Source organism: Dufourea novaeangliae, unplaced genomic scaffold (genome assembly GCF_001272555.1).
Source record: "Dufourea novaeangliae isolate 0120121106 unplaced genomic scaffold, ASM127255v1 scaffold56, whole genome shotgun sequence".
Classification (NCBI taxonomy): domain Eukaryota; kingdom Metazoa; phylum Arthropoda; class Insecta; order Hymenoptera; family Halictidae; genus Dufourea; species Dufourea novaeangliae.
In genome coordinates, this window is record NW_015373942.1 from 6,574,472 (window position 1) to 6,580,471 (window position 6,000).

The following is a 6,000-nucleotide window of genomic DNA, read 5'->3' on the forward strand; positions in this document are numbered from 1 at the left end:
AAAGTGTCATTTTACGAAGAGACTTACAAAGATAAAAGTAAAAATTGAAAACACTTCTCTCAGGGATTTTAGAGGGATGGAAATAATATTAACAAATTCTTAAACGTAATCGAATTTTTGACCTTTACAGACCAGGTAGTAAATACGAAGATCTCTGAATATCTTCCCATTATCTCTGAACCCTCTCCTGGCGAAACAATTTCAATGAATTCCCATGGAACGCTCGCGGTGGAAAAGAATAGAATGGCTCTGTGGCCCGAATTTCACCGCACAGAATGATCCCACGGATCACGGCGATCGCGAGGAATGGAATAGGTCTGCGACACTGTCCCGACGACGACGACGGTGTTCCTGATACCGTCTGGGGGCCCCGTTGGAACGTCTATCCGCGGACGATGCAATTCCGCGGGCGAAGTGTCAGGGACGATGGCTCGTGTGACTCCCGATTACACGTTCCGTCATTACGCGGGGGTATTTTATCGTCCGGCTGAGTTACGGGGTTCCGCTCGTTAACCGGAAACTTCCAAGGGATCGTCTCGCTCGAATTTAAATTGAGAAAGTATTTTACGAGCGCGCCAGAGTTTCACGGTAGCGTTGTCACATCTTGATGAACTTCCGGTAACGATCGTAGGAAAATGTCCTCCGGTAGTAGTCTGCCACCCCTTCGCCCTCCCTTCTGCCCCTTCTGATTTCGCTATCCACGATCGTTCCCGGGAATCTGGTCCACAAGAACCGACCATTCCGACGGGATTAATGAGCGTCGATCACTTACACGGCCCATTTGTTCCCGATTGCCGAGCGCCGACGACGCGGTTACCATAACCGATTATTCGTTCGCTGATATCTTAGAAACACGATATCAACACCTGTGGATTTCGGGGATTGTCGAATGATGATCTGGTAAGACGAAGTGCGGGGCGTAGGTTATCGATTGCTTGTTTGAATTGTCATCACGAAGGATTCTAAAATGGAACTTCTAGATCGTGAACTGCGGTGCGTGACGCGGTGGTGTTGAATAACGACTGAATTGCAGTTTTTATGCTTATGTGGTGCAAATGTGCTTGATGGAATATAATAACGATTTAAATGTGTATTAACACTGAAACTACCAACGATATACGTATAGATATTTTCATCGGATCGATCAATATGATAAACTTTTTAGAATATACAAATTTATAAATTAATTTATTTTGTCACTTATATGTCGCAATCAAAGTTTTAAACATCTGAGGAAATACATTGTTGTAACATTTTAATGATCGTTGTAAGAGTATATTAACCAGTCAGTATGATTGCTTTGGTAGTGTTCTAGTGTTAATGAATTTCTTCTGTTACACTTTATTTTACATTTTATGATATAAATGGTGAATTTGAGCTTTGCTCTGATGTTTTCAAATAATGTAAAAAAATGATAATTTTGTCGTTTCTTTTAGTTAAGACGAGAAATTTTTGTAGTGTTACTTATTGATTCAAAGATTTAATATTAGATGTGACATCATAAATGACGATGAAAAATTTATCAAAGCGGAAGATCGCCGGTCGCACCATCTAAAATGAATTATTAATACAATTCTGCTCCAGTATACGCCTCTTGGTGTTAATTCCAATGGCTTATAAAAATGTTTATCAGCGGATGTGATGCAGCTGTAATAAAAACCCCGTGATGTGGCATAAACGACCTCCATTAATGTCCACCTCCGTGTTTCAGGGAAACTCCTCTTTCTTTGTGGATGTTTATCCTAGCAATAGCGACTCGTGTTAGCTCTTTACTCCTTCGTATACCTCGTTCCTCTATTTAGATCGTAATGTTTCTTCTGTAATTATTTTTGCTCGTAAAGATTAATAATTCTATTTATTATTCTCAACCGCGATGGCATGAAAAATGGCCCTTATAAAACCTAATACTTCTTCTCTGAAAAGACGAAGTAAATTTCAAGCATGAATAGGCCATCACCGTAGCTAAGGATATTCAAGACACGCTAATATTCAAGATAATACAGGGTTACAAAGAATAACATTTATCATTGTACACTCTTTGAGAGCCGTCTTTCATTCCGGTCAATATAACATCCATCTACTAACAAGCTATTTCCCACCAGAGAGACACAAAATCCGCGGCCTGCGTGTCGTTTTTCCACCGAAAAATTAGCTCCAAAGGTGAACGGAAAAAAAAGTGTGTTTATTTCACGGCAACTTGTATAAATGGCCACCTGCGGGGCGTAAATGGATGGGCAAGAGAGCCCGTCCCACCTGACAATACGCTGTCTCGACGGAATCGTAAAGCCGCTGTTTACGCGCGCCGCGGATAAAAACGCGCGGTACGGCCATTTTTGCCCGGCCAGAGATTACGATAAACTCGAGCGTATATTTCACTGGCGGAAAACGTCGGTTAGAACGATCAGGAAAACTCGTCTCCCCCCGCCCCCCAACTCCGTTCCAATTTTGCTGGCGGATCGAACGGCGCAACATTGACGGAAATATTGGATGCTCGCCCGGTTGATTAATGTTGATACTGGGAAACGCGCGGTAATAATGCGTTCGCGTGTGTGAAGAAGCGACGGGAACAGGGAGGAACGTGTAATTTGCGTAATTTTACTATTCGCGTTTGGCGTTTTGCGATTGTGATCGATGACGGCCGGACACGTTAGCCAACGGGATTGAGGATGCTTGTCGCATGAATCGATAATTTCTGTCGGCTGTGCCCGATGGACGGGGGGATGCAAAGTGTTTCGTAAAATGCGAGCGTAATTTCGGGGGATACATGGAGATGATGAAAGATTACTGATTTCGTCAATAGTGACGATAATTGGAGATTTATCTATTTGAAGACATCGTGTTGTTTTACGTAAGTTTAATGCTGAAGAAAGTAGTGTTATAATTTCATAAGTTTGCACAGATGATCAGGATGTCGTTAACTGTAATTCATGTTTGACTTGGACAGTTACCATTTGTATCAGTATTCTACAATTAAATTACATTCAGAGGATTGCAAATGTGACTGTCTAGAAATGTTAGGTTTTTTCTGGTGTAATCAGTGACCAGGTACTCAACATTAACGATTAGTTTTCTGCAAAGTATATTATTTGTAAATGTCAGAACTACAGAACTGGTATAAAAGAACTCCTGGGGTCTAAAATTTCTAATTCTTACCACAAGTGGCACATGCTACAGCAATTGTTCATATAATATGATCATTCTTAAACTTCTTGCCCATAAATAATTAACCATCGAAACCATTTCTATCATTTCCGAGAAAGTTTTATTATTTATTGTCACTACGAGATACAAAATCTTTTGACTTACCATATTATACAATGCTTTATACTTTCTACAGTTTCACAGAAAAGACTAATAAAATTGTTTAATCAATTATTGCCACTGAAGAATAGAAAATCTTCTGGCTCGCTAAAGCCACACAAAATAATTGACGTGTTCTCTGATTCAGCCCCGGGCAATAATGTTCCACACCACTTTGATCGTGCATCTTTTTATTATCTAAAGTGCAACAGCGATCGGGCGACACACAGAGAGCCGTTCGTGACTGAATTATTAAACGTATACGCGCGTGTTTGTAATTTGTCCAATTTTAATCAATTCTTTATGGCAGCTTATGCGGAACGTAATCTGTCATCGGTACTGCATTACTTACACTGTTTCAACATCACCACGGGGCTAACCCTTAATTTCGACTACCTCCTCGATAATTGGAGCGTCGATGTATTTTTGATTCCGCGAGCCGCACGACAGGTAGCCACACACGATGCACAGATTCGAGATAAGCCCCCGACGACGACGCGTCCGAGTCCTTGCGAGTACCTGTACACGTGTTTCGTGGAACCGTGCGATATAACAGGACCCCGTGTTCGCCTCCCGTGAATTATCGAATTGCATGTATAATAAATGAATTATCGCGATTAGAGCCCAGGCCCGCGATGGATCTGGGCGTTATATAATTACCGATCGACCGGGGCGGCCAACACGAGGATTTCCCGCGTATATTGAGACGTGTCACGTCGATCGGTGACACGTGAGACGTGACGTGTCGCGTTTTAATCGGCTCCCATTAAAAATAATTGAGCAACGAAAATGCATTACAATATTGCGATCGCGCGATACGACTTGTACCGTGTGCTATACCGCAAAAGAGAATACGAAATCCAAGTCGACGACAAAGTTGTTCGTCGACGAGAATGATTTTTTTTTTATCCATGAATGCTTTGGAAAAAGTTTATTGTAGGTAAAATATGGTGACTAGTGGGAAATAGATGATATTTTATTGGGAAATTCGAATGAAAAAAATATTAGGTCCCACCGAGATTTGAACTCGGATCGCTGGATTCAAAGTCCAGAGTGCTAACCATTACACCATGGGACCGTCGTGCTAGTGTGTGCTTCGTTAGGTTCCATTTTCCGTCGGTCGATACGAACAAATCAATGGTCTTGGGTTACTGTTTATTGTGGTTCTATTGTTATATATTGATTTGTAATAAGTAATATGACAAATAGGTTATGTTCGTGCAGACTTTTCTGCTCTAAGCGATACCTTTAGTGTAAGAGTAAAACTAAAATGTAAATGTGTCTGAAAGTTTAGTTGATTATTTTGCGTTAGTCTACTTCGTATTCGTTTATATTATTTATTAATCACGGTATAACGAATATTATAATGGTAATAAGAATAGTAACGTTATTTATTACAAGAAAAACGTAAAAAATTATTTTAAGTCTATGGCCAGGAATGTTCTATTCATTGACCTAACTCTACTTATTACAAAATAGAAAACTTTCTTACATAATGACGTTCGTATTTCTGCATTTTTATACACATATAAGAAGCAATACAAGCAATTTGAATTTTCATTTCTTTAACCAAATCCAAAATACACACACAATGGAAAAGAAAGCAAAAATTGGTTTTCTACAGTAGAAAAACAACTGTTAAGCCTACATCTACAAATCAACAAAATCACAGTATAGAATAAACTACTTACGTATCGCCTCCTCTATTTTCACAGATCGTTCATTCAATCGACAAATCCGAGATTTTCCCTCTCAACCCCTCGATCTGGCATCAAATCCGACTATAAGCCACGACTAGTGTCACGGCCCGGTCTCGTTCATTCTTTCGCGAACGCAAAAAAAAAGGAGAGAACATAATGGTAATTTACAAACCCCTTCCCACATTCTCGACACCCCCGACCCCACGTCCCCGTCACGGTCGTCGGGGTGAAAAGGGAGAAAGAAATCCTCTCGAGCCATTTCGCGAGTGTCGTCCCGATTCGGAAGAGGGCGAATAATATATAAATTCAGAACACACCCTACCCTGAAGGGGGAGGGATAGGGTGAAAGTGAACATAGATTTCGAAAGCATCGACAAGCCAAGAGAGAAAGCATCGCCGCCGAGGGGGTTGGAAAAGAGGACGGGTTCAACAGGGTAACCATCCCCCTTCGCCGCGGCACGTCGTGTCAACCCCTAATTGAACGGAAGCCGGCAATAAATATTATGTTTCTTTTCGTTGGGGCCGGTTTTATAATGGCGCGTACTCGTCTCTCCCGTGCCCAACGGCGCCGGAACCGGATGTGCAATCAGTGTGACATGTGCTCGTGGACCCCGTGCCCACACGAATTTATTTTCCTCGCGCCGATTCACGGCCGAACTATTGCACGGTGACTGCGCCCGGGCAAACGATTAAAGAGAAATCGTCGGTACGTAGGAAACATCGCGTAACCCCCACTAGGCTATTTAATGGGCTGAAATTACGTGACGTCAGGGTGGCCGGCAGGTGTCGATTCCGTTTTTCTCACCGGTTGCTTCCAGAATCGAGATTCGACTTTATATTAAGTCTTGTCTTGTTTTAAGGTACGAATGAGGAACATTATGCGTTTTGAGGGGTATATGCCTTTGAGCTGTTAAATAAGAGGGAAAATTAAAAAATTTTTTTGATATGCAGAATTAATTTTTATTAAAAATTCAACATATGTACATCTTATTATATGTTA

The 6,000-nt window shown here is 41.3% G+C and overlaps 1 non-coding gene across 1 annotated transcript; it reads right to left on the reverse strand.

The window, feature by feature from the left end:
- Positions 1-4,306: 4,306 nt before the first annotated feature.
- On the reverse strand, positions 4,307-4,378 carry Trnaq-uug. The gene has a single exon. It is a non-coding gene; the product is annotated as a tRNA-Gln (tRNA).
- Positions 4,379-6,000: the final 1,622 nt, after the last annotated feature.